Source organism: Magnolia sinica, chromosome 6 (genome assembly GCF_029962835.1).
Source record: "Magnolia sinica isolate HGM2019 chromosome 6, MsV1, whole genome shotgun sequence".
In the NCBI taxonomy this organism is placed as follows: domain Eukaryota; kingdom Viridiplantae; phylum Streptophyta; class Magnoliopsida; order Magnoliales; family Magnoliaceae; genus Magnolia; species Magnolia sinica.
Genome location: NC_080578.1, coordinates 31769054 through 31796674, shown reverse-complemented (window position 1 = coordinate 31796674; position 27621 = coordinate 31769054). Strand labels below are relative to the sequence as shown.

The 27621-nt window shown below is 42.9% G+C and overlaps 1 long non-coding RNA gene and 1 pseudogene across 2 annotated transcripts; both read left to right on the top strand.

Moving 5' to 3' along the window:
• The first annotated feature begins 337 nt into the window (after positions 1-337).
• Positions 338-27316, top strand: LOC131248629 (uncharacterized). Of its 2 annotated transcripts, XR_009172324.1 has the most exons (3): positions 338-552; positions 1035-1804; positions 26929-27316. It is a non-coding gene; the product is annotated as an uncharacterized LOC131248629 (long non-coding RNA). The 2 variants fall into 2 exon arrangements; XR_009172323.1 differs by lacking the exon at positions 26929-27316 and having other exon boundaries at positions 1035-1989.
• On the top strand, positions 8697-9236 carry LOC131248628 (large ribosomal subunit protein P3-like; annotated as a pseudogene).
• Positions 27317-27621: the final 305 nt, after the last annotated feature.

Genomic DNA, 27621 nt, shown 5'->3' with positions numbered 1-27621 from the left:
TTTGTGACCTTATGAACAGATTGGATGGAAAGTAAATATTATGGTGGGCCCTATGAATATTTTAACGGTGAGAATCATTACCCCAATGCTATTTGTGGTGTGGTCCACTTGAGCATTGTAAATTACTCAGTTTTGGTATCATAATATAAAATGATCTCTCCAAATTGATGAACTGTGTAGTTATTATAAATACATCATTGTGAGGCCCATTTAACTTTGATCTCCTTTGAACCGTTCGTACAAATCAGAGCACGAGGAGCGTCAACGCTCTCCCTCTCTCTCACCCTAATCCTTTCCATCCTTTCTCTGTATCTCTCTCTCGCCCTAATCCCCTCTCTCTCCTCTCCCTATCTCTCTTTCTCTCTCCAACCACGATTCCCCTCTCTGTCTCTCTCCACCCAGTTTTGCGGATTTTCCATGGATCTACAGAGGAGGAGCAATATTGAAAGAAGTGGAAGGAGAGGTGGAGTAGGCGATTTGTAGCCGAAAATCCCTTCTACTTTGCTTCCTCCATCACGTCGCAGCTCGTCATGGAACAGTCTCAATTGGTAAGTTCTTAAAATCGATTAGTTAAAGAAGTGGTAGCAACTTAGGGTTTTAAAATTAAGCTCTCCTTTTCAAATCATGCTTTTTCTTTTTTTTCTTTTTTTTGGTCTTTTAGTTCTTTCTATTTATGCTTACGTGAATGGGATTTTGGAAAATCATGGTGTTTTTTTTTTTCCTTTTACAAATTGGATCTTGGTCTTTTCTAGAGATTTCTTGACTTGATCTTGAAAATTTAGGTTTTTTTTTTTAATTAGTATTCCTATTTTATTATTAGGATTTCTATTTTCGTTTTCTATTTTTACCATTTTGTATTGATCATTGTATGTTTTTTTTTCTTGAAATTTCTTTATTTATTTACTTATTTTTGGGTTTTTGTCTCTTTTCAGCTTTTTTAATGTGATTTTTTAAGATGTGAAATCTGAAAAATGGACATCTCTATTTTTTTTTTTTAACGCTTTTTTATACTTTTGGTGGAAAATTGCAATAAGAAGTGTCACCACGTACATTAGGAAGGCTCTCTCATAGCAATGGGCCATTGAATGGTGGCCAGAGCTACAGCTCTTTGACTGACAGCCCTCCCGTCTCTCCATCTGTGATCGATGATTCTTCCAGAATACCCCGAAACAAAGCAAACAATCATTTCCATAGTGGAAGAAACCCCAACGGCCCAAATGAGATCAGAGTTTCTAACGACAACTCATATCTTGACATGTGGAAGAATGCAGTGGACTGTAAAAGAAAGACGCGGGAGTTCTAGGAGATTTCCAACAACTCCTTTGTTGCTGTAGCTAAGAAAGTAGATGATGATAGTCCGGATGCTCTGGAGCGCAAGTACTACTAGTTCAAGAAGATTCTGAAAGTCCCAAAGGACGAGAGGGGCCAGGCCCAATAAATGCAGGTCATCGATCCGGTTGCAGTTGCTCAAGCTCTTCTTGAGGAGAATCCTCAGGAAAAAGCTGTCATGGATGTTGATTTGGTTTTTTTTTTTTTTTTGGCCTGAGGTTCCAAAGATTGAGGGTAATGCTATAATTATTCAAGAAGGTAGGATTTCTGTGAGATGCCTTTACTCTATTTGAGTTATTGTTTATAAAAGTTCTTGAATTCTTTCAAGATTCATGAAATGTTAAAATTCTTGCTTGGGTTATCTGGATTTTACTTCAATTTGGGGATTTTGGCGTTTGTGGTTTTTGTACTTGCAAGTGCTTATTTGGATGCACCATTGCAACAATGCCACTTTGAAGTTTGCATCTTTAAGAAGGTATATGCATCTTCATAATTCCATGCCAATATGGTTCTTGGGTGGTTTTTCATAGCCTATGGAAATAAATATTTACTGATTTGTTTTTGGTTTAAATTTCTGAAATGATTTGATTGCAATGAGACAATCTGCTGAAACATATTTTCTAGAGGATTTGGAGAAAGTGGTCCAATAATATGCTTCTTTTTTTTTAAATGATGGGGCTTGAAAGATTGTGATCTTTCTGTATTGTTTATTTAGGATAATTTTTTGCAATTTCATGTCATAGTATACCATGCTAAGCTAAATTAGTATTCACTACTTAACTAGAATTTGATGTTATTTCACAATTTGAATTATCACCACCTCTTTACTACAACAATTGCCTCTTCTCCACTGAACTATATCATCTATTACTGAGCATTCCTCCAACACATAAGATTAGATTTTGAGAATCAGTTGGGGATTTTTATCTGACAATTTGTAGTTCAATTTCCATTTCGCCCATTTTAACTAACTAAACTAGCATTTGCTGCTAGTTTGCTACACTATTACACTCACATCAATTACCTTTTTGGTATTAGTTTGTTTTAATAATAATATTTTTCTTGCTAGTTTGTTTTAGTTGTGACAATTCAATTTCAGCTTTATTCTAAATCATCATCTCTTTTCTTGGTTGGGAAGTACAAATTTAGAGGCCATCCAAATCATTAAGAAAGCTAGAGGATCCTTGAAGGATTCATTTTTAGATGAAGTACGTTCCCTTAGTTTTCAAAGTTTGTGTTGTGTACTGCTTTGCAGTGACCGATGAACTAGTCTGCATCATCTTTTGGATGTTTACGATGATAGTTTTTGGAGAACAGGATGGGTATATACTAGAATACAACATCAAATGGCATTTATTTACAATGGTTTGTTTCAATACATGGATTGTTTGTGCTAGCACTTTTTGTAATCTGAGAGTTGCATATAAGTTCTAGCTACAAGAAATTAGGCCTTTAGCCTCAACTTTTTAGCCTCGGTTCAAAAAAAGGAGGCTAAATGTGGTTTTTAGCCTCTGTTGTAAAGGAACTGAAGTTAAAAGTTCATTTTTTGCCTTAGTTGGTGAGAAACTGAGGCCAAAAGTCCGCCCTTTTGCCTTAGTTGGTGAGCAACTGAGGCTAAAAGTTTGCCCTTTTACCTCAGTTGTTGAGAACTGAGGCCAAAAGTCTACCCTTTTGCCTTGGTTGGTGAGAAACTGAGGCCGAAAGTCTGCCCTTTTACCTCGGTTGGTGAGCAACTGAGGCCAAAAGTTTGCCCATTTGCCTCGGTTGTTGAGAACTGAGGCCAAAAGTCTACCCTTTTGTCTCGGTTGGTGAGAAATGGAGGCCAAAAGTCTATCTTTTTGCCTCGGTTGGTGAGAAACTGAGGCCAAAAGTCTACCTTTTTGCTTCGGTTGTTGAAAACTGAGGCCAAAAGTCTGCCCTTTTGCTTAGTTGGTGAGAAACTTAGGCCAAAAGTCTGCCCTTTTGCCTCAGTTGGTGAGAAACTGAGGTAAAAAATCTGCCCTTTTGCCTTGGTAAGAAACTGAGGCCAAAAGTCTGCCATTTTACCTTGGTTGGTGAGACACTTAGGCCAAAAGTCTGCCTTTTTGCCTCAGTTGGTGAGAAACTAAGGCCAAAAGTCTGCCCTTTTGCCTCGGTTGGGAAGAAACTGAGGCCAAAAGTCTGTCATTTTGCCTCGGTTGGTGAGAAACTAAGGCCAAAAGTTTACCCTTTTGCCTCGGTTGGTGAGCAACTGAGGCTAAAAGTCTCGGTTGGTGAGCAACTGAGGCTAAAAGTCTGCCCTTTTTATCTCGGTTGGTGAGAAACTGAGGCCAAAAGTCTGCCTTTTTACCTCGGTTGAGGAGCAACTGAGGCCAAAAGTTTGCCCTTTTACCTCAGTTGTTGAAAAATGAGGCCAAAAGTCTGTCATTTTGCCTCAGTTGGTGAGAAACTAAGACCAAAAGTCTACCCTTTTGCCTCGATTGGTGAGCAACTGAGGCTAAAAGTCTTCCCTTTTGCCTCGGTTGGTAAGAAACTGAGGCCAAAAGTCTGCCCTTTTGCCTTGGTTAGTAAGCAACTGAGGCAAAAAGTCTACCCTTTTGCCTCGGTTGGTGAGAAATTGAGGCCAAAAGTCTGTCATTTTGCCTCAGTTGGTGACCAAATGAAGCCAAAAGCCTATCCTTTTGCCTCTGTTATTGAGAGCTAAGGCCAAAAGTCTACCATTTTACCTCGGTTGATGAGAAACTGAGTTAAAAAATTTACCCTTTTTCCACAGTTGGTGAGCAACTGGGACTAAAGGTGTCACGCCCCAAACTCGGAAACCGGGCTCACAAAATTCCCGATCGCCGAATCCGGCGCCGACAGCTTCCGTAGAACCCCATTCTCGGCTCCCAGCGCCCATTCGCCAGGTTCCGATCCTGGGATGCTATAAGGAGGATTTTCAACACCAGTTTAATTCGTAATCAGCATAACCAAGGGCATAACCTACAAACAACAACCAAAAACTCCATCACATTTCCACTATGATCAAAAACTTTACAAGTACAATGAGCAATAAGGAAAATACAATGGTAATAGACCAAAAGCTCCAAAAAGATCTGCTACGCGTCCAAGCCTCAGCGCTGCTGCGATCCCACGTCACCTGCACGCAACGGTCGTGCATAAGCTTATAGAAAGCTTAGAGGGTGGTGAAAATGTATGCTTAAGGTGGTAATGTAGTTATGCAGTATCAGAGTAATGCGAAACATGCTGATGAATGCCAAGAATCCCATTAGCCGTACCAAGGCCATGCGGTGCAAAGAATGATGTCGGCCATACCAAGGCCATGCAATGCGAAATGCAACTCAAGCATACAAATCCTCATCTAAATCCACATATTGATATAGCTCAAAATCTGGAATATCACCAAGGTCTAGTACACTCCAAGCCAGATTGCCGCCCCATCGCGCGCAATAAGGTGAGTGGAAAAGACCTCGCTATCCGCCTGCCAATATCGTGCTCGGCTCGTCAATAGCGGACCCATTCCTCGAGCTGGTCAGACTCAGCCTAGCATTGCCCCCTACTCTCGGGCGGGTAAGGCCGCACCCCCTTCCAACCGACCACGACACAGTGGAAAGCACAACCGTCTGGTAATCGGCACTCAGTGCTCATGCACCCACTCGGTCTAGACGTTGGAGCAACCTCCTGGTACCATAAGGGTTTAGGGACTTTCACCCAGGGATATCTATCGCACCCCATGTAGAACAGTATTTTCGGTATCCAATCCTGCCAACCACGATACGTCTGTGGAGGCTATGGCCCTGATGTCGCTAGGGCATACAGTAACCATATCACACAATGCAAATGCATGAATCACACTATCCAGTCATACAGCAATCCTGCGCGTATCGTGCGCTCATGTAGGGCAACACCCCTGTACGGGGCCCCTAGACAATCTGCCCGAAGGCATATGCTATGATCAGTCATTTCTCATATCAAGCATACGTATGATGCATATGATCATGAATCATGGAACTAAGCATGTTATATAGGATGGATGATAATCATAACAAAGATGGGCCTAGACGGCCTACACATCAGACGTACGAGCCTAACAATGGGCCCTAGGGAAAGTCATAATGTGAACATTTAACCACACTATACTTGCAATGTGGACGTCAAACCACCATTGCTCCCAAGGCATAGCCCTGACGTAAACATCATTACATAAATCATGTTGGGATCGTACATTGCAATGGACCTTAGGTACATCCCATTGTGCCTTAAATACGTCAAATGGGCCATATCATATGGGCCTTATATTCATCAAGTGGGCCACATCATTGGGCCGCACCAATGGGCCCTATGTGCATTGCAATGGGCCATAACCCGTGGGCCTTAGAATGCATTAAATGGGCCTAATCTCATGGGCCTTATGAGTATCAAATGGGCCACACCAATTGGGCCCCATATGTACATCAAGTGGGCCTCAACCCATTGGCCCCATTACATCTTAATGGGCCTCGACCCATGGGCCCCTAATGCATTAAATGGGCCTTATATATATATATATATATCAAAGTGGGCCTTGCATATACATCAAAGTGGGCCTCAACCATGGCTCACAAGTGAACTGAAATGGGCCTCCCACCATCAATAAATTATATATAATATAATATATATACATATATATATATATATGTAACATATAATATTATATATAATATAATATTGTATATATACATATAACATATAATATTATATATAATATAATATTATATATATAAATATATATACACACCAACACACACGCGCCCACACACACGTGCACCCACCCACACAATGGGCTCCACATATCACAGTGGGCTCCACGTCCACCGTCCAGGCGGACGGTGGTAATGAAACACATACATCTATGTGGGCTCCATGTGGGGCCCACCGTAATGTTGATATGCCATCCAACCCGTTGATAAGGCCACATGGGCCTAGGTGAAGGGTGAAAAGAAATTTCACCCTGATCCAAAACTTCTGTGGACCCCAAGGGGATTTCAAAGGTAGAAGTCCAATCCCACTGTTTCCTACGGTGTGGACCACCTGAGTCTTGGATCAAGCTGATTTTTGGGGTGGGCCCATGTCATGGGGTGGCCCACCCTATGCACGGATTAGATGGGAGATAAACATTAAGGTGGGGCCCACAGCTGTAGCCGTGGGTGGCTGTGCGTCCGTCCGGACGCTGGTGTGCGCAGGCAGCGCTGCTGCCTCCTGCTAGATTTTCAGTGGTTTTCGCAGGAGGGGTTCACATCTAGGCGATCCACTCCGTCCAATAGCCTTCCATGGCTCCAGACAAACAAAACAAGCCCGATATTGGGCATATTTCGGTGTATAAAAGTAAGATGGGATATTTCAAGGGTAAACCCACTGTTTGCCATGTTATGGCCCGCTTGAAAATCTGATCAGTCCCATCTTTTGGCTCAACGCCTAAAACAAGCTTGGAAAGGGAATGGACGGCGTGGATTAAATACCTACATCAAGATGGAGCCTACACAAGTGGACCACCCTCCTTGGCTTGGAAACAAGGTATTTGTGTTTTCCAAAAAAAAATAACGTCCAGCGTCCCTGGACGCTGGACTGTATACCGAACCAGGTGGGCCTCTTCATGTGGGCCACCACTGATGGATGGTGTGGTACAATACATGCAAAGTGGGCCCCACTTATAAATAGTTGGATAAAATACCTACCTCATGGTGGGGTCCATTCAAGTGGGCCACATAACCTCATTAACATAAAAAAAAAAATAAATAAAAATAAAAGGGAGAGAGATAGAGAGTGAGGCCCGCGTGATGGAGGGACCCCGGCACTATGGGCCCTCCCTCGCACTAAATCATACATCAAGTGGGTCCCATTACATGTGGACCCATTAAAATTAAATCCAACGGTGGAGATCCCTTCTCCACTAAATTAGACGGTCTAGATGACCCTAAGCATGCAAAGAAATAACATCATGATGGGGTCCATGGAGAATGGCCCCATCATGGAATGATCATGATGATCCAAGTGGGCCATCGGCCACATCTTAGGGTCCAAAGTGAGATCCAAACCATTGATCGGTCGGCCTCACTTGGCCCATCTTAAAAATATCAAAATCTACCCTATCAAGGCACCCACCACTTGATCTTCTTGCTCCCTTGGCTTGCTTAGCTCCTTGTGCTTCTCTTTGATGGAGGAAGATGAGAAATGGATGGTTGAGATGAGAGATGAAGGGGTAGGAAAGGTGGGCCTCACAAATGCATTTTTCTCTCCATGGAAAATGCTTGGACGTGAGGAGCTCTTGCTTAGATTGGATTTGAAAAAAAGAAGGAGAGAGAGAGTTGTAAAGGGAGAGAGAGAGGGAGTGATGGGTGATGGAGTGATGGATGGGAGAGAGAGGGATGGGTGTGTAAGAGGCTTTTTGACTTTTTTGGTAAAAGGTGTAAGAGAGGTATGGGTTTGTGTAAGAGCTTTTTGACTTTGGGGGTTGCTTGGGAAAGGGTGAAAGTTGATTTGTACTTGACATGATGGGATTGATGGGATTGATTAATTGATGTGACACCTTGTAGAGATTCCCTCAAAATTCGCACGCGCGGCGTTTCCTCGCACCGAACGCTGGCCCACATCTCCCAACCAGAGCATCGCATCAGCGCGCGAGTCGCGGCATCGGAACCGCGGCGACGACGCGGTCGCTAAGGTACAAGCCCTGGGTTGAGTCGATTCAGGTTGACGGCACGAGAATCCAGGGCCGAAGGTTGCCAGAATTCGACCGGAAAGACCGCGGAAGCCTATGGAACGGTACGGTCTAGGATACGGGGCTTACAAAAGGTCTGCCCATCATCGCCGTTGAATAGTTTCCATCGATACCAGCTATAATCACGCTTCCATAGTAAATTTTCAGACACAACCTAACTACAGTAACTCATACCATTGATCGGTTTGGATTATATCAAATGCCACGTGTACATAAGGAGCCTCGTATTTATCCGTGGTACAAAACCACGCTAGCGTACCCTCCGTCGGTAATTACCGGCGTTACACAAATGGATAGCCATGTGTGTGGAAATTTCATAAGATCCACACCATCCATTTGGTCTGCTGACTTATTTCAACAGTAGAAACAAAAAATCATACTAATCCAAACCACAGAAAGATCACACCATAGCAAAAATCTGAAAGGAAATGTTCAGCATTTTAGTGTAGTGTTCTAGTTGATGGACGGCGTGGATTTAATGCCCGCTACCCAGCTTCAAGTATGCATGCCTTTTCGAATCCTACACGCACTCGTGTATGCTGGCCCGCGAGAGGGGTGCTAATAACAGACGCACGAGTAGGATTATCCGAGTTGCATCTCATTCCAAACTCTATATATAAATACTGTTGTCCTCTCGTTCTCGTCTTGACTACTAAGGTGAGGATTAGGGTTAGGGTTTTGCAGAGAAGATGGGAGTTTTCGCGTTCATTTGCAAGAGATCCGGCGACAATTGGAGCGAGAAGCAGCTGTCTGGTGAAGTCGAAGCTTCAGCATCTTCGACCTTCGATCTGCAGAAGAAGCTAGTCCAAGTAGCTCTCTCCACCGATATTTCTGGTGGGGTCCAGTCCTCGTTCTCCCTGATCTCACCATCTTTAGCTGTTTTTTCAGGTGATTATCGAAGGTGGGGGTGGCGGCGGCGCTTTCATCGGAGGAGGAGTTGCTGCGGCAGCTGCCTTTGGGGGCGGTGCAATCGCAGTGAAGACACCTCCAGCTGAGGGGAAGGAAGAGAAAGAAGAGAGCGACGATGACATGGGATTTTCACTCTTTGATTAGTGAAGTATATTTATCTAAGTTGCTAGCAGTTAGGAATTATGTTCCCTTTTTTTTTCTCCATTTGAGATTGTCAACATTAGTGGATGATAAAACCTGGTTTTGCAAATTAAAAAAAAAATACTGCCATCCTCTCCACACCATTCCGATTTCTGAATACTGCTTTTACCATTTCTCCGAAAACCGTAGAAAAGAGAGTCGATCTCTGCACTGAATAAGAACTAGGGTTTGGAAAAAAACCCTAATTTCTCTGCAATCCAATCCCTAATTTTCCTCTCCTCTCTGTAGAAATTCAACTCCTGCCCTTTTCCGGCCGATCATTTAATACTCCAACGCCTCGATTCCTCTTTTCGGACGATTCTTTCTCTATAATTCGACACTAGGTACCAGAACTTTGAAATTCGAGCTCCTGGCCTCGTACTTTCATGCTGTGCTCAGAAATTAGGGTTTTGAGAGGTCAGGAGCTGCTAAAAATGATATCCTTGAAGCTGTTCTCGGTGTTTCGAACAAGCGGATCGTAATTTGGAGGGATTCACGGGATCCGGTGGCTCAAGAGGTAGTTCTGATCTTACATTGGTTTTTGTGTTGTTTGCCCGATGTTGATAGAAATGTGATTTTTGATGTATCTAGTGGGTATGAGTTGATTTTCGCAATAGTTTTTGCTAAAGTTGCGTGTGCGTGTGTGTGTGTGTGTGTGTGTTTTTTTTTTTTTAAAGTAATTTTGAGAATTTTCTACTTGATATTTGAGATTTGGATATGTTATAGAGGAAATTCAAGTTGATTTTACGAGTAATTTAGGTTTATATATTTAGAAATTAGAGATTTATCATTGATTTATGTAATATCAGGCATTTGAAATACATTACTATGCATTGATAATTTCCTATATAAATCATAATAAATTTCCTATATAAATCATAATTTGTATCATCCATCCTTCAATTGGGCCCACCCACTTGATTGAAAAATCTGTGATTGAGGGTGGGATGATACAGTCATAAATCAACATCTTGAGATGGCCCTATGGATGCCTCTATGATTTGGTGACATGTGGTGGGCCCCACTAACATGATATCAACTACTACTACTATTATTTTTTGTAGTCAAGCTGGCCCAGCCCATATTTGATTGTACAATGATTTTACAAAAATCAATCTAAAAATGAAAGATTTATAATGTGCATATATAATGATGACAACGTATTTTACTTTTTTACTTTATAAGTGTATTTTACTTTTGATTTATGAGCCATAATTCTAATTTAAGAAGACACCTCAAAATGATATTAATGGCTAGTTATTTACTTTGTATTTCATAGGAAACTGAAAAATCAAATAATCCTAAATTCAAAAAAATAAAAATAAAAATCAAGAATAATGGAAGGACGGACAACTCTTCTTCAAACCATTTGGGTCAAGCAGTTAGAAAGTTAAATTGGAAGGCTCATGTGACCCGGTGGCCAACTACAAAACGCGTAGTGTAGTCAACTGGCACAAGAATTTCACTAGTTCATACTGGCAGTATTGCAAGCCCCATGCCCTTCATATACAATTTAGTGCATTAGGATTGTGATTTGGTGACATGTGCTTGATTTGTTTTGATCTTGATCCAACTTATGTCTCTTTATTCTTAGAGATTTCATTGGATTTTGTTTCGATTCTTGCTGATTTAAGTTGTAATTTAGGTTTATGTATTTCAATTTTAGAGATTTATCTTTGATTTATGTAATATCATGCATTTGAAATACATTTTGAGATTTAGTATCTTCTGATTTGCTGAGATTTAGATGTTAGTTTTACATCATTTAGAAGAATCATGGTGAATATTCACCCAAAGGGGATTTTTGATACTCCAGTTGTGTGTGATGCTTGCTACACAAGCACAAAGAAATTGTACATGTGGCTTACATACACTCAAAGTAATCTGCTTAAATGACAGAGCCACCTATAAATAAATCAAAAGTCCAAAATGAGATTGGTTGAATTATCTTGAACCTTTATTTATTTTTTATTTTTTTATTTTATTTTTTTGAAATAGGATAGTTGGATTTTTCTTATTTCACCCATCCAATAGATAGCTGCCTATGATTTGTAGTACTTTTCTAATTATGATATTACTAAACAGGGACCTATAATTTTATTAGTTTAGATTGAATTAAATGCATGCCACATGTACAATCTTTTTTTCTTTTTTCTTTTTTTTGTTACTACACAATCTTTAAAAATGTAACAAAATCCATAGAAACACCTATATATAGGTGGATCCAATTAATTCTACACAGTTCATTACTGGCCCTCACTGTCCGCTTGTTATGCTAACCATTGGATGTCTGTCCCATGGGGGTTTGGGTGTATTTTTCTTGGCAACCATGCATGAAATGAGTAGGCTAACCTAATTCACAGTATAGATTAATCTATTGGCAGTCCAAGTGCCCTGGTGAATCTCAGATCACCATGACTTACATTGCCCCGAGAGTGAGAGTAATGGAACATCTTTCCAAGCTATTAAGCTAGACTTCGATTAAATGCATAAAGAAACGGTTAACACATACATGATTGAAAAAATGAATGGAAGAGATGAAGCTCAAAGAGCTTGAAAATGGTATGGATTCCTTCGTTACAGCTCAAATGCGACAAATTGTTCATGTCATTAGCTGGCGTTTGAACTACACAAACCTAACTTGGAAAGGCTAGTTATGTGCAAACCTTAGCATTTGGTTGAATATGTAGTTGTGGTCACTTTCCAAATTCACTGGGTGTTTGGAAGGACCTTGAGAAAGAAACCCAACTGAGAAGCTTTTTGTTACCTGAGTTTACACCTCAAATAATAACTCCCATTTTTCTAATTGTTTTAACCAATTGTAGAATCAATTAGAATAGCAATTTCTAGAAATTCAACTCAAGGGCCAAATGCAGGGCTGAGAATACATGAATAAAGCTTCCATGGAACTTCCATTCTATATACATGTCTGAGGATACATTTGAGACTGTCATATAAGCCTTTTTAACATGTATGGTGATCTATTTAGCCTTTTAAGCATGATAGGCTATCCTTAGGTAACTGTTGCATTAGCTGTATACTCTGTACTGATTTTTCTCTTTATGGTAGTGTAATAGTGCTTGAGGAACTACGTACATGTTGTCTATGCAGGATGGCATGTGCACTACATGACTTTGCATGCACCTAGATTGTCTTGACTGAGTCTTGCACAAGAAATCTGGATCCTCATCGCACATTGGAGCATTGTTACAATGATCGTTTTAATGGAATTACTCTAAAAAAGTAAACTTGTTATGTTTTATAGGATAAAACTTATGGATCTTCTCTCTCTCTCTCTCTCTCTCTCTCTCTCTCTCTCTCTCTCTCTCTCTCTCTCTCTTAATTTTAATAGACGTTTGAAACTTCATAATGCCTTATAGTCAAAACTTCAAATCTATTCTACTGCTTTTTTATTATCTGACTTTTTTTTGAGAGATATCTGACTTTGTTATTTATTTGAAAAACAAATATTTTTTCTCAATCAAGAAAATTTTTAAAATCAACAAGTTAGTCATCTCCCTCATTTCTAAAGGCAATGATAAAAGATTTGCTAATGTTCTCTCTCTCTCTCTCTCTCTCTCTCTCTCTCTCTCTCTCTCTCTCTCTCTCTCTCTCTCTCTCTCTCTCTCTCTCTCTGAAAGGCGATGATGATTTATTATTACTGGGCTGAAACCAAAAGAATTCAATATGGACAAACAACAATTGGAAGAGGTGCTTGTCCAACATTTCAAAAATCTTTGGCAATCATTTAACTATTTTATTCATGGTCATTTGAAAGATGCTTAAAATTAAGATTTTCTATGAAAGAGAAGGTTGTCTTTTTTATCTTCTCATGACCAAGATGTAACCAAGTAGATCTCTTCTTTCTTCTTGCCCCCAATATCTCTAGCCCTTATGATGTCCCAACCTCACTTTATTCCTGCCAGTCCATTCTTGAAATTATTTTTCTCTTTCTGCTCAAAGCTGATCCTAAGTTGACTAGCTAATCTCTAGCCCTTATGATGTCCCAAGCTGCAGTGCAAGGGAAATTGTGGCGGATGAAGGACGTGGATGGGAGGCTGCCCAGAATGATTGGATTGTGGCCAGAAAAGAGTGTCACATTCATCGACAATCATGATACAGAATCCACACAACAGTTATGGCCATTCCCTTTGGATAAAGTCATGCAAGGATATGCTTATGTTCTCACCCATCCAGGAATCCCTTCCATAGTGAGTTCTAATCATCTACTGTTGTTATGTTTTTTTTTTTTCTCCTGCTGTAAGTATCCATAAAATTACATGTCCTCTGAGATTTGGATGGTTATAAGCACAATTGAACTGGTATGCTCCACCATACATGGACTAAAAAAATTTACCTTCCTAACACATTTGAAGTGTCAGCTATTAGGTCCCTAATTGAATTGAAATGAAGTATATATTTGTTGGGATTTTGTGGTTTTGCCATAGAAGTGGGCATTGCATGAGTTTTATTGTACTTTGTTGATCTGGTTACTTAATGTTAGAAAGTCACGGGTCTGCTTGGATGTATGGCAGATAAGAACCGATGCGGATGGGTGATTTTGGTATAGAAGTGTCCCGCCTTCCTCACTAGTTGATTGATATCGCTGGACTGTCATTCTACTATTTGATATTGTATAGGAGTTGCTGATTTGTTTGATATAGAATCCGTTCTCTTTTTCATGTGAAATTTTAGTTGGTTCCTCTCCTTATGTGGGTATTGGTAAGAGAGAGAGAGAGAGAGAGAGAGAGAGAGTAGTCTTGTTTGTTTCAGATCAAAGAGAGATGAGCTTTAGTGATGTAGTATTGTGGTTGTGGGTGCCTTAACTTGTATTGTCCAGCTCTGGAAGGGATGATGAAGAATATGAAAGTAGATCCTTCTTCTGAAGCCATTGATGTGGTATGTGGTTTTTTAGTGTTTTATAGTTTTGATTTCTCTTTAGTGATATACTTTTACTTTATATGGTGAACTAGACTCGACTTTTATCAGCTTTTTCTTTGGGCATAATGATTCAACTGCAATTATGGGTTGTAGCATAATTTGATATCTGTGATTTCCTGATTATGTCAGGCTGCTTCAAAGGATGGAAGCCCATTTGATGCCACATCATGTATATCCTCATCGGGGGATGCTACAAGTAGTTTCAAGGAGAGCGATGTGGATCATGAGTCTTTGGTGGCTGAATAGGGGATCTATTATCTGGCAAGCAACTACTATGGATACTGTTATCCAGGTTTGTTATGTTTGTTGGGATTGGTATCTTTAGTTGAGTAATTCAGTGTTCTCTATATGCTTGTGATTGTGTCTATGTGCACACAGATTTAAATATGAATGCACTCATGTTTAATTGCATATTTCAAGCTTGGAGTTTTATGAAGTGGATCCGTGATTGTTTTAGGAGCATTTGATGGCGTCTTGGAGCTTCTAGTTCATGCTGGCAGAAGTCTGCCCAAAGCAATCACGTGGAAGGGGACTTTACTGAAACAGTTCATGTGGAAGGCTATGTGGCAGTTTGTTTGTTTTGAAAACTTTAAATAGACCATTAATTGTTTTGTTGGTATTGTCCTAATTGTTGTCTTAATGGATGTTAAATGGGTGAAACATGCACAAGTTCAATCATTGGTTGATTATAATATTGTTAGCTTTTGTTAATAGAAACTAGATTTAGCCTCCTTTGATGCCAACAAAGGTTAAATCTATCTTTAGTCTCAATTTTGCCTCAATTACCTAAACTGAGACTACAACTCCCGTGGCTAAAGGCTTTAACCTCGATTGTTGAGAACCGAGGTTAAAAATCGATTTAGCTTCAATTGGAGGCAACTGAGGCTAAAATTTGGATTTAGTCTCAGTTGGAAACAATGGAGGCTAAAATTTTGATTTAGCCTCATTTCGAGAAAACTGAAGCTAAAAAGGTTCTTTTAGCTTCACTTGAAGAATTGAGGTTATAAAAGTCATTTTAGCCTCAGTTGCTAAAACTAAGGCTAAAGCCTTTAGCCACGGGGGTTTCAACCTCTGTTTGGATAACTGAGGCAAAACTGAGGCTAAAGGCTTTAGCCATAGTTTTTAACCTTTTTAGCCACAATTTTTAACCGAGGCTAAAGCCCCCTTTTCTTATCGTGTCTCTCGATTTGTATAAGGACATGCATAGTATCCTCTAGGGCTATACATCGAGCCGAGTCGAGTTGAGGTGTACCAAGCTCGGCTTGACTCATTCATGTTATACTTGAGTTCGAGCTCGAGCTCGAGCTCGCCCTCAAGCTCAACATTGAAGCTTGGCTTATTTGCCAAAGCTTTCGAGTCGAGTTTGAGTCGAGCAGTTGAGTTTATCTTAAGTCGAGTCGAGTTTACCTTGAAAGGGTAAGGGAAAGAAAAAGAGGGAATGGAGACAGGTAGGGTCGGGTAGTGTTTTTTAGTAAAAAATTTTGAGTTTTAACTTCTTCTTTTTTAACTTTAATATATATTATATATATTTAAGATTAATATATATTATTAAAATATATTACTCGAGCCGACTCGAGCTCGAGGTCGAGCTTCGAGTCAAGTCGAGTTGAAATACACCATGGTCGAACTTGGCTTGAACTCAACTTGAGCTTTAGTAAACAAGCTTGACTCACCTTGAGTTGGCCTTTCAAGCCGAGTCAATCCGAGCTGAGTCAAGCCGAGTTGAGTGAGCTTTTTGAGCTAGCTTGACTAGTGTACAGCCCTAGTATCCGTAGGATCTCAGTTTACACATGGGGCCCAATGTTCTAAACACTTTATCCATGTGGCCCACTATGGATGGACCATGTTCTAAACCCCTCTAGATTGGACAATCTTAGTTATCTGATCTTTGGCTTTCATTTCTATAGAGTATTGATAGTTCTAGAATTTCTTTTCAGTATTCAATAGTTATCTGATCTTTTGGGCGCTTTCTATCCATTGTGGGGGCAAACCTTGGATACGATTGTGAAATTTATTTATTTATTTCCATAAAAAAAAAAGTTTTTCTTTTATTTATGATGTGGAAACAAGGGGTATCTCCAAGGTTTAAAGTATTGGAAAAAACCGGTCGGATATATGTGCTGGAATTGTCCATGAATGATACAGCAATATCAGCCCATACCAGGCTGAAATGGCCTGATAAAGGATAATGCGGGGTGATGCTACTCGGTATCGGTGGTGAACAATACAATATGAAAAAATTGATTTTTAAACCATGGGTATTGCTGCAGAATGCCAATTCAAGGTATAACAAAACTACATATTTAATTGGTCTCATCATCATCATTATCCTCTAAGCCTTCTCTTGACTGGGGTTGAATATGCAAATCTTATTCCTCTATTATCAGGATTTAAGATGAAAGCTGTTGGGAGAAAAATATCACAAGTCTGATAAGTCGGCTTATATGAAAGTGACATGGCCCGGACTCACTAGGCGTCGAAACTGACCGAGGCCTACATGTCCAGAGCCATAAGGCGAGACCTCTAAGGAGGCCGAAGCACCTTAAGGATCCTTAAGGGGGTCCCCAAGGACCAATCCAAGCTGACCCATTTCATGGGTCGGCCATTATTCTGGCATAAGTCAACCGGGCATAAGCTGACCTAGCCTTGGCCCAACCTTAGTCCGACATACCTGTTAAGTCAGTCAATAGGGCGGCCGTCAGTTAACAATAAGTCAATTACAGATCGACCGCGTCTAACTAAGAGTCAACCAAATGGCAAAGAAAGAGAGGCGACCGGATCCAATCATCTGAGAATGTCAATATTCTGAGGTCAGCTAATGGCTTGCCGAGCCACGTTACTTATTCTCAGCAAGAGGCTCATCATTGAATCTCACCCTAAGTCGAGCTAAGAGTTGGCCAAGAGTCGACCCGTATTAAAAATCTTCCTCCGAGATCTTTGGAAGATAATCTATGATCCCGAGAATCTAGGGAATCAAGAATCTCGGGATCATCCAAGATAACGATCAATCCCATTTAGGGAGGATCCCAAAGTTACAAGGGATTGCTTCTCCTCTACAAATAGAGACACGAAAAGGTGAAAAATAGACACATATTCTCACCCCTACTTCTTCAAAGCTATTAGACCCGGAGTACAGGGCTGACTTTGGCATCGGAGGGTCCCCTGTACAAAACATGGTCTCCTTGTTCTCTTCTTATGCAGGTGTTCAAGTAGTGGAAGGGGTGAGCCGGAAACTGCATCAACAGTTTGGCGCCGTTTGTGGGAAGCGACATTACAAGTCATTTTTTGCTATATCAGAAGCACTACAACACCTGCCATGGCTAGAGGGAAAAAGAAAGCCCAAACCCCTCCTGAAGAAGTTTCAATTACATTCCTACCTGCAGCAGATCACGCCCCTAATCGACTAGAGCGACAAGGGAGCCACCAGGGAACACCAACCCACCAAGTAACCTCCAGTTTGACCAAGTGTGCTTAATGGAACCGAGGAGGGAATGGGCGACGGGATACATTGGAAAGAGAGGTTGGAGACATCAGAACCAATTTAAATTATATGAGGGAAATGCTGGAGCAAATGCAGCCTCGGCGCAGGCAAGAGCCCAACTAGAGGGAGGAACGGTCGAGCGGTGTTCGACAGTTCACCAATCCTCAACCATCCGCCCCGCGAACCGCTCCTCAGCCGACCTTACATCAAGATCCGGCTGCACCTGCTCCGATGCATGTCTCAGGAACTGCCCCTCTACCTGCATCCGATCTACGGCATGAGATAGATCGGAGGAGGCGCAGTTGACTGCTGACCGAAGGAACAGCCGATAATGAGGAACCATGGAAGACTGAGATCCAAAATCTATAGAAACAGATTGCCAACCTGAAGAAGAGTCATTCGGTTAATCCGTCAGGACTGGAAGAGACAGAATCCCCATTTGTGGCTGATATAACGCAAGCCCAATTACCAGACCGGTTCTGCCTACCTTAGATTGTTCTTTATACTGGCAAAGCCGACCCAACAGAGCATGTAAAGCCCTTTCGGACTTATATGGAATTACACGATGCCTCAGACACAATGATGTGCCGAGCCTTCTCACTTACCCCATCCGACGTTGCTCGGCTTTGGTTCAAGCAACTAAAGCCGAGGTCCATTAGCTCGTTCGCCAAGCTCAGTGACGCTTTCATCGCGAACTTTATCGGGAGCAAGAAAAGGCTCAAGGCATCTACGCATCTGAACAACATAGTCCAGAAGGAAGGAGAGCTCTTCAAGGACTACATCAAGCGCTTCAATCTCAAAGCCCTGCAAGTTCGAAAGCATTTGGACTAAACAGCCCTCAACTCCATCATGCAGGGGTGAGAGATAAGCAGTTCCTCTTATCCCTAGACAAGAACCCCCCGTCAACACTGGTCGAGTTCATAGCATGATTAGAGAAATATGCCATTACCGAGGAAACTCGGATCCTGAGAGAAGCGGCTCAGAATAGAAACACCTCGGCAAAGCAGTCGATAAAAAAGGAAGCTGACTTAGCTAGTAACAGTAAGAAATGGAAAGACGATCGGCCTCGAGACCAGTGTAGGTTAAGCAAATGACTTGATAGAAAGTTTGCAAACTACACCCCACTTAATAAACCTCAGGAGCAAATCCTGATGGAAATAAAGGGTGAGAACTTCGTCAACTAGCCGAACAAACTGTGTGACAATCCCTATCGGCAAAACAGAAATAAGTATTGCCATTTCCACCAGGATCATGGTCATAACACAAGTGACTGCTATAACCTGAAGCAGGAAATGGAGAGGCTCATCCGAGAAGGACACCTTGGCGAGCACGTGGACTAAGGAGCTAGGATCGTTACTGCGGAAGAACGCCCAAGTGATAACCTACCCACGAAAGAAATCTGAACCATTGTCTGTGGTCACCAAGGCGGAGGCGACTCGAACAATGCTCAAAAGAATCATGCGAGAAGATTAGTCGACCTGAGTCCGAGATCATGATTTTGGCTCGGCCCTCGAAGGAGAGGAAGCTGGAAAAATATAATATGACGTTCACTGAAGAGGATGCTTGAGGCATCCATCACCCGCACGATGACGCTTTGGTCATTATCGTCACTATAGCAAACCGCAAGGTCTTTAGTGTCCTCGTCGACACAAGCTCGTCTGCAGATGTGCTATTCACCCAAGCTTTCGACAAGATGGTCGTCTAACAGTCAGCACTACGGCCTGTGAAAACTCCTTTAATTGGCTTCTCGGGCGGACAAGTCCTCCCTGAGGGAACCATTTAGCTCTCCCTCACCGCTAGGAACGCACCAAATCAAGCGACGATCATGATCAACTTCCTCATAGTCGACCAATCTTCAGTCTATAACGCAATTCTCGGCCGACCTTCACTGTACCTTCTCCTAGCCATAATCTCCACATATAACCTCTCCATGAAGTTCCCGACCGAATCGGGAGTTGGGATCATCGAAGGGGATTAGCACGACACTTAATGATGTTATGTCATACCTCTGAAAGCTCCATCCGAAGTGGCGACGATCAAGTCCCTGGACCCTCATGACAAATCTCCCGAGCGTGGTCAATCGATCGAAAAGCTCATCCAAATCCCGCTTGATGAATCTGACCCATCCAAGACAGTACAGATAGGGTCGTCTTTGACATCTCCATTAAAGGATAAACTCATCGCTCTGCTGCGACAATATTTCAACATTTTTACATGGTCTCACGAAGACATGCCTGGCATCGATTCATCAGAAATCACTCATTGCCTCAATATTGATCTGACCTACAAGCCAGTCGACAGAAGAGGCGTGCTCTCGTCCCTGAAAGATATGCTATAATAGAGGAAGAAGTGAGCAAACTTCTAAAGGCCAAGTTTGTTGAGGTGTACTATCCCGATTGGATAGCCAACATCGTCCTGGTCAAAAAAGCCAATGGGAAGTGGCAAGTTTGTGTGGACTACACCAACCTAAATAAAGCCTGCCCAAAAGATAGTTTCCCTCTCCCTAGGATCGACCAGTTGGTCGACAGCATTGTAGGGCACGAATTACTTAGTTTTATGGATGCCTATTTAGGCTATAACCAAATTGTAATGCATTCAAGTGATAAATTAAAAACTACCTTTGTCACCAACAAAGGACTTTTTTTATACCGAGTGATGTCATTTGGGTTGAAAAATGTAGGAGGGACCTACCAAAGGTTGGTCAACAAGATGTTCGCCCACCAAATCGGGCCGACAATGGAAGTGTATATCAACGATATGCTCATCAAGAGCATCCGAGGGACAGATCATGTAGTTGATCTTGAGGAAATGTTTCTCGTCCTTCGACAATACCAAATGAAACTAAATCCAAGCAAATGCGCCTTTGGTGTATGTTCAAGCAAGTTCCTCGATTTCCTAGTCAGCCAGAGAGGGATAGAGACAAATCCTGAGAAGATCAAAGCCTTACTCAACATGGAATCGCCTAAGACTATCAAAGACATCCAGAGGCTGACTGGAAGGATTGCAGCACTCAACCGTTTCGTATCCCAAGCAACAGACAGATGCCTTCCCTTCTTTAAATAGTTAAAGGGTCGGCAAATAGTCAATTAGACAGAAGAATGCGAAATAGCCTTCTTGCAACTTAAAGAATACTTAGGGTCACTGCCCTTACTCTTCAAGCCCGAGTCTGGTGAAACACTGCTGATGTACTTAGCGGTTTCTGATGATGCCGTAAGCTCGGCCTTGATCCGCAAGCATGACGGAAAGCAGTTTCTAGTTTATTACATCAGTAACGCTCTCGTCCCGGTAGAAACGAGGTATTCGACCTTGGAAAAATAGCCCTAGTGTTGGTTGTCTCATCCCGATGCCTGCGGCCCTACTTCCAAGCCCATTCGATTATCGTTTGACTAACCAACCGCTGCGACAGATACTCCAAAAACCAGAAGCTTCAGGATGACTCACAAAATGGGTAATCGAATTGAGTGAGTTTGACATCTATTATAAGCCAAGAGTTGCGATCAAGAGTCAAGCAATGGCCGACTTCATCGTTGAAGTCATGCAGCAATCCGAGCCAACTTTTGCCAAGTTAGAGAGGCCGACTAATCAGGAAGATCAAGAACAGACTGCTCTCGCCCAAACCCTTTGGAAGCTATACATTGATGGCTCTTCTAACTCGAAGGCAAGTGGGGCAGGGGTTGTCATGGAAACTCCTAATCACACACACATACAGTATGTCTTAAGACTCAGATTTCAAATCTCCAACAACATAGCAAAATACGAAGTTCTGCTCCTAAGACTTCATTTGGCAGCCAGTTTGGGAGTCACTCATCTCGAACTGTGCAGCGATTCTCAACTAATGGTCAACCAGATAGCCAATATCTACCAGACTAGAAAAGAGAGACTAAATGCCTACCTATAAAAATCAAGAGAGTTAATCGGCAAGTTTCAACATTGTACCGTCGTCCGAATCCTGCGGGCCGAGAATGCCAAAGCTGACCTTCTGGTAAAGCTCGCCTCAACCGATGAAGATGAAATCCCTAGGTCCATCTCGATTGAGTATGTTTCCAAGCCGAACGTCGACGAGACCAACTCTGAAGCCAAGCGCCCCATTGACTCAGGACCTACTTGGGTGGATCTTATCATTCGATATCTCGAGATTGGAGAGCTGCCTGAGGATCGAGCCGAGGCCCGATGACTAAAGATCCGAGTCGCCCACTACACTATGCTCAATGGGATCCTATACAAGAAAGGATTCTTCACACCGCTCCCACGATGTTTACGATCGAGCGAGGCTGACTGCATCATGCGAGAAATTCATGAAGGTATCTCTGGCAATCACTCTAGAGGATGATCCTTGGCCCACAAAGTTGCTCGACAAGGCTACTATTGGCCAACCATCCAGCAAGATGCCCGAAAGCTCATCCAAAGCTGTGATAAATGCCAAAGATTCACAAAAGTTCCTCGGCAGCCACCGGAGGAGGTCACCCTAACGGCCGGCCCTTGACCCTTTGCTCAATGGGGAATAGACATCATCGGACCTTTCCCAATAGGGAAGGGACAGAATAAGTTTGTTGTAGTCACCGTCGACTGCTTCACCAAATGGGTCGAGGTTGAGCCGTTGGTCAAGATAACCAAGCAAAAAATTATAGATTTTGTTTGGAAAAAATATCATTTACTGATTTGGGATACCTCAGACTATCATTTTTGATAAGGGAAAGCAGTTCGACAACAGGCAATATCAAGAGATGTGCCAAAACCTCGAGATGAGGAACGTTTACTCATCTCCACATCATCCCCAGGCAAATGGACTAGTTCAAGCTGTCAACAAGATAATCAAGCAATATCTCCAAACCAAGCTCAACCAGGCCAAAGGAGCGTGGGCCGATGAACTTCCTAAAGTTTGTGGGCTTATTGAACCACGACTTGGACTGCGACAGGAGAGACCCCGTTCTCCCTAGCATATGGGTCGGAGGCAATTGCCCTCGTGAAAATCAGACTGCCGACTACCCGAGTGAGCGCATTTGATGAACAGGACAATAAGGAACTACTGGCGCTCAACCTTAACCTTCTGGAAGAATGAAGAGAACAAGCTCGGCTTTAGACGATAGTCCGTAGTAGCAAGTGTCTCGATTCTACAACGCACGAGTCAAGATTAGACGATTCCAAGTGGGAGACTTAGTCCTCCAGAAAACATTCCAAAACACCAAGGAGGTTGGTGCAGGTACGTTGGGGGCCAACTAAGAAGGACCCTGCATGATTACAAGCACCGTCCGACCTAGTGCATATCAATTAGAAGATCTGACCGGCTAGTTATTGCCTCATTCTTGGAATGCCGAGCATCTCAAGATCTACTATCCATAAATCGGTCGACAGACGATCATTGCTCAACCTTCATTGGCAAACATCCAAGAATCCATGCCATGACAAACAATGTAAATCGAACAATGGATTGCAAGGAAAATGTATTCATTGATCAGATCAAAAATGACACATTGATATTAATTCAGCATTTACATCAATATTACATTGGTAAAACATTAAAAAAAAAGAAGAAAGTAATGTTGAGAGTGGACGATGCTCGCTTCTGTAGATGCTCTCGAGCTCGGCGCTCGGCGTGCTTAAAGTACCTGTAGTAGATGTGGGGAGCAGAAAGGAACTTTGCACCATAAAGCTAACTTCTAAGCTCGGCCACCTCATCAGGAGCTAACTGAGGGGCCACCAAAGGACCTGCCTCAAGAACAACATCGGGAGTCACCTCAGTGTATGCCTCAGGGTCAACTGCGATTCCCTCGCCCGAACCCTCAGATCCTGACTCACTCGTTAAAGCCAGAGAGGTCGAGCTGGGGAAAGCTCTTCTTCATCCCCCTCACACACTCCGCATAACCCTGGCGAAAGAGAGTGTTCTTCTCATCCTCAAAGGCCTGGGATGACAGATACTCCTCCACAACCTCTCTCCGAGCAATGACAAGAGCGACCTTGGTTTCTGCCTTAGTCTGATTGGCTGCAGTACAAGGCTCAATGCACTCCTTGCGGCTCTTATCATAGGCCTTCTTGGCCTCTTCCAATCGTAAGGCTAGATGGGCCCTTTCCACCGAAGACTCCCTGAGAGTGACCCTCGTCTCCTCAAGTTGGCCCTTTGCAAAGGTGGCCCGGACCTCGGCAGACGATAGCCGAGCTTCCACCTCTTCAACCCGCCAATTGGCCTTAGATAGCTCAACTCGAGCCTTTAGCACGCATGGCGCGAACTGCAAAAAGAAAAGAAAGAGAAGCTTAGTATTAAGGAAACTAAACATGCAAGCAACAATAATTACGTCCTTACCTTCAGGAGCACCCTCGTCATCTTAGCGAGCGTCGGCTCCATAGAGGGCGACTCGAAGAGGTCGGTGAACTCCTCCTCGGTCCCCTGCTTGCTTACCCAGGGGAGTATACTTTCAACGTGCTAAAGGAAGCTCCCCCTCTCTTCCTCATCAACCTCCTCTCTCAGAGTTTCATCCTCCTCCCTCCTTGGGAGGACCTGTTCTGTAACAGGTCCTGGCTCGGGACCCTCCCGAGGCTTGAGAGGAATCGCTTCCGCCACCTCCGTGCCCTCATCTGGGACCTCTATAATGGTCAGGCGAGGAGGGGCGACCTTCCCCTAACCCTTAGAGGATGTCTTCTATTTTTTTGACACCTTAGGATCTCCTCGAGGTGGTGCCCTGACCTTGGAAGGAGGACGAAGAGCAGGCCGAGTCTCAAACATTTCTGCATCAAGAGATACAACAATATCAGTAGCAAAAACAAAAGATATATTTTCAAGTCCGGATTGTCAATTACCTGTCAAAGCTATATCCAGGCCTAAGTGAAGTAGACGATCTAGTTGGAGAAGCCTTCTGCAAGATCTCTTCTCCGGGCTTAACACTCGCAGTCTCAGACCTGAGCTAAAGAACCGGGGTCGAGCTTTGGCGATCGCTTGGGGACAGCTGAAAAGCGAAGTATGAGCGGTTAAAAGACGCCAAAAGGAAGACTCAACTAATTAAAGCGACAGGCACAGTATTTTTTCACATTACTTGCCTTAGAGAAGGCACGGGGAACAAAGGGACTAAAGAGCCCTGGCTCAGCCATTTCCCAACGACCCACACTGCCTAGAACCACCAATCCCTCAAGTTTTTGTTGGAGGATGGAGAGTCGGTTATTAGAGCCCCGCCAGTATTCTGCTAGGATCAAAAATAGTACCAACCAGGTTGTTGGGGGTTTGGCCGTACTTGATATAGGTGGAGGAATTCATCTAGGCTCAGCTCAGACTGCTTCATCTCGGCCCATAGGACCGCGCAACCGAACATGTCCTTCCACCCATTCGAGGTAACTTGCCCCGGAGCCATGTCGAGGCAGCCCAAGAGACACCGAGCGATCTCCTAAAGAGGAAGTTGAAGGCCGCACTATAGCCCGAAATGAAATATTGCAACCACCCCAGGAGGGGGTCCGTCGGGTAGCTTATCCGGGAGGGGAAGACGCAGGATGACCGACTCGGGGACATGATACCTGATCTCGATCCGAGATAAGTCATCCTCAATCAAGACTGAGGCTACTAGCCCCCTGGATCTTTCATTGGCTTCGGCCTCTTCAGCCTCATCCTCAGTTGAAGGGTCAGGGCGACCTGGGAAAGCTCCCATTACTGCATCCCGCCTGGGAGGAAAATTTGACATGCTGATGGACGCCACCGGCCTTTGCGCTAGAGATTCCAGTACCCTCTACGAATGCTGGAATGTAAAATCTGCATTCACCGCCATCTCAACCAGCAACGAGGGTGATTCCAAGGCAGCTCAGAAGTCGCTCGCTTCACCTTTATCACCATAAACTCCCTCCCGAGGGCTTATGGAGCTTGACATTTGCAAAATTAAAGAAAAGGGAGGGAGAGAAAGCTCACCGGAGATTGTGGAGATGCTGAAAAATGCAGAAAAGCAGAAGGCACAAAACGAAGAAAGGGAAGGAGCAAAAAGAGTAGAGGAGAAGATGGAGATGGACGTGAAAATGCAAAAATGAGGATCCTAAAGTATCCCTTTTATAGCCATGCCATGTGGTACCGACATTAAAGGGGAAATCGAATCGATGCCTCTTTGAACAACCCAGACCGACATGTGGCGCCGCACCACTCGACGCTCGGATCCGTCATCAAACCTCTTGCCACGTGTCATCCTCCCATTCGCCCTGATGCCAAAATGACGGCCTCGCGGCCCATGCGACCTCAGGCACCAAACCGACACGCGTTGATATCCGTGTTAGCCGCCATACTGGCAATAAATGCTCCATCATAAGCTCGGTCTAGACATAATCCTAATCAATTTTGATCTACTCTTCGACCTCCAAAGGTCGGCACAAGGAGTAAGGGGGTTCATTATTGGGAGAAAAATATCACAAGTCCGATAAGTCAGCTTATATAAAAGTGACATGGCCCGAACTCACTAGACATCGAGCCTGACCAAAGCCTACATGTCCAGAGCCATAAGCGAGACCTCTAAGGAGGCCGAAGCACCATAAGATCCTTAAGGGGATCCCCTGGGACCAATCCAAGCTGACCCATTTCATGGGTCGGCCATTATTCAAGCATAAGCCGACCTAGCCTTGGCCCAACCTCAGTCCGACCCATCTGTTATGTCGGTCAATAGGGCGGCCATCAGCTAACAATAAGTCAATTACGGATCAACTGCATCTGACTAAGAGTCAGCCAAATGGCAGAGAAAGAGAGGCGACCGGAGCTAATCATCTAAGAACGTCGATGTTCTGAGGTCGGCTAATGGCTTGCCGAGCTACGTTACTTATTCTCAACTAGAGGCTCATCATCGGATCTCGCCCTAAGCCGAGCTAAGAGTTGGCCCGTATTAAAAATCTTCCTCCGAGATCTTTAAAAGATAATCTTCAATCCCGAGAATCCAGGGAATCGAGAATCTCAGGATCATCTAAGATAACGATCAATCCCATTTAAGGAAGATCCCAAAGCTACATGGGATTGCTTCTCCTCTACAAATAGAGACGTGAAAAGGTGAAAGGTAGACACATATTCTCACCCCTAACCCTTCTTTAAGCAATTAGACCCGGAGTCCAGGCTTGACTTTGACATCGAAGGGTCCCCTGTACAAAATAAGGTCTCCTTGTTCTCTTCCTGTGTAGGTGTTCGAGCAGTGGAAGGGGTGAGCGGAAAACTACATCAACAAAAGCTATGACAAAAGTTTCACACCGTCTACGAACTTGATGCAATCCTCCTTTATCCAGGCTTTGGACCTGCAATGAAGGCACAACTCCCATAGGCTCTTTGTATTAGTCTATCACATAGGTTGATTAAAATCAACGAGTTACATTTTTAATTTGTCTATAACTCAAATCTCCGTTCTGCTTGTAGGTTGCCTAGGTTGGAATCCCAGCTGCTTCTGCTTGGCTTCCAACAGATATGCTTATCAAGGTATCCTCATTTATTATTAAATGTTGTATTTCTTTCCTTCCAAATCTACCAAGGGAACGAAATAACCACCTCTCAAAGATTGGCAATTATTTCCCATTTGACCAAGCCATCTAAATTTGGTATTTCTGTTTTCCTTCTAAATCTACCATGGGAATGAAATAACCACCTCTCAAAGATTGGCAATTATTTCCCATTTGACCAAGCCATCTAAATTTGGTATTTTTCTTTTCCTTCCAAATCTACCAAGGGAATGAAATAACCGCCTCTCAAAGTTATATTTCTTTCCTTCCAAATCTATAAAGGTATTTTTGTTTTCTTCAAGATGTCACTCGAAAACGTTCCTCTTAATATTGCTTTTAGATGGAGTTGTCATGATCCGTCATAGACCGGTGGCAATCTTGGATTGGGTATCATATATACAATCAATTTTTTATGGAAATAAAGATTTTATATGTTTGGGAATTGGATGGTATATCTGATTTTCATTTCAATTTTGGTTTCTTCCTTGTGTTGACTCACCTTTTTGTATAGGTTGATTGGTTTGAGGATTCGGAAAACATGCTTTTGAATTGGCTATTAAGCTAGTTTGGTAATTGTGTACTGTTTAGGCAATCCACTTTCAAAAATTTTTTT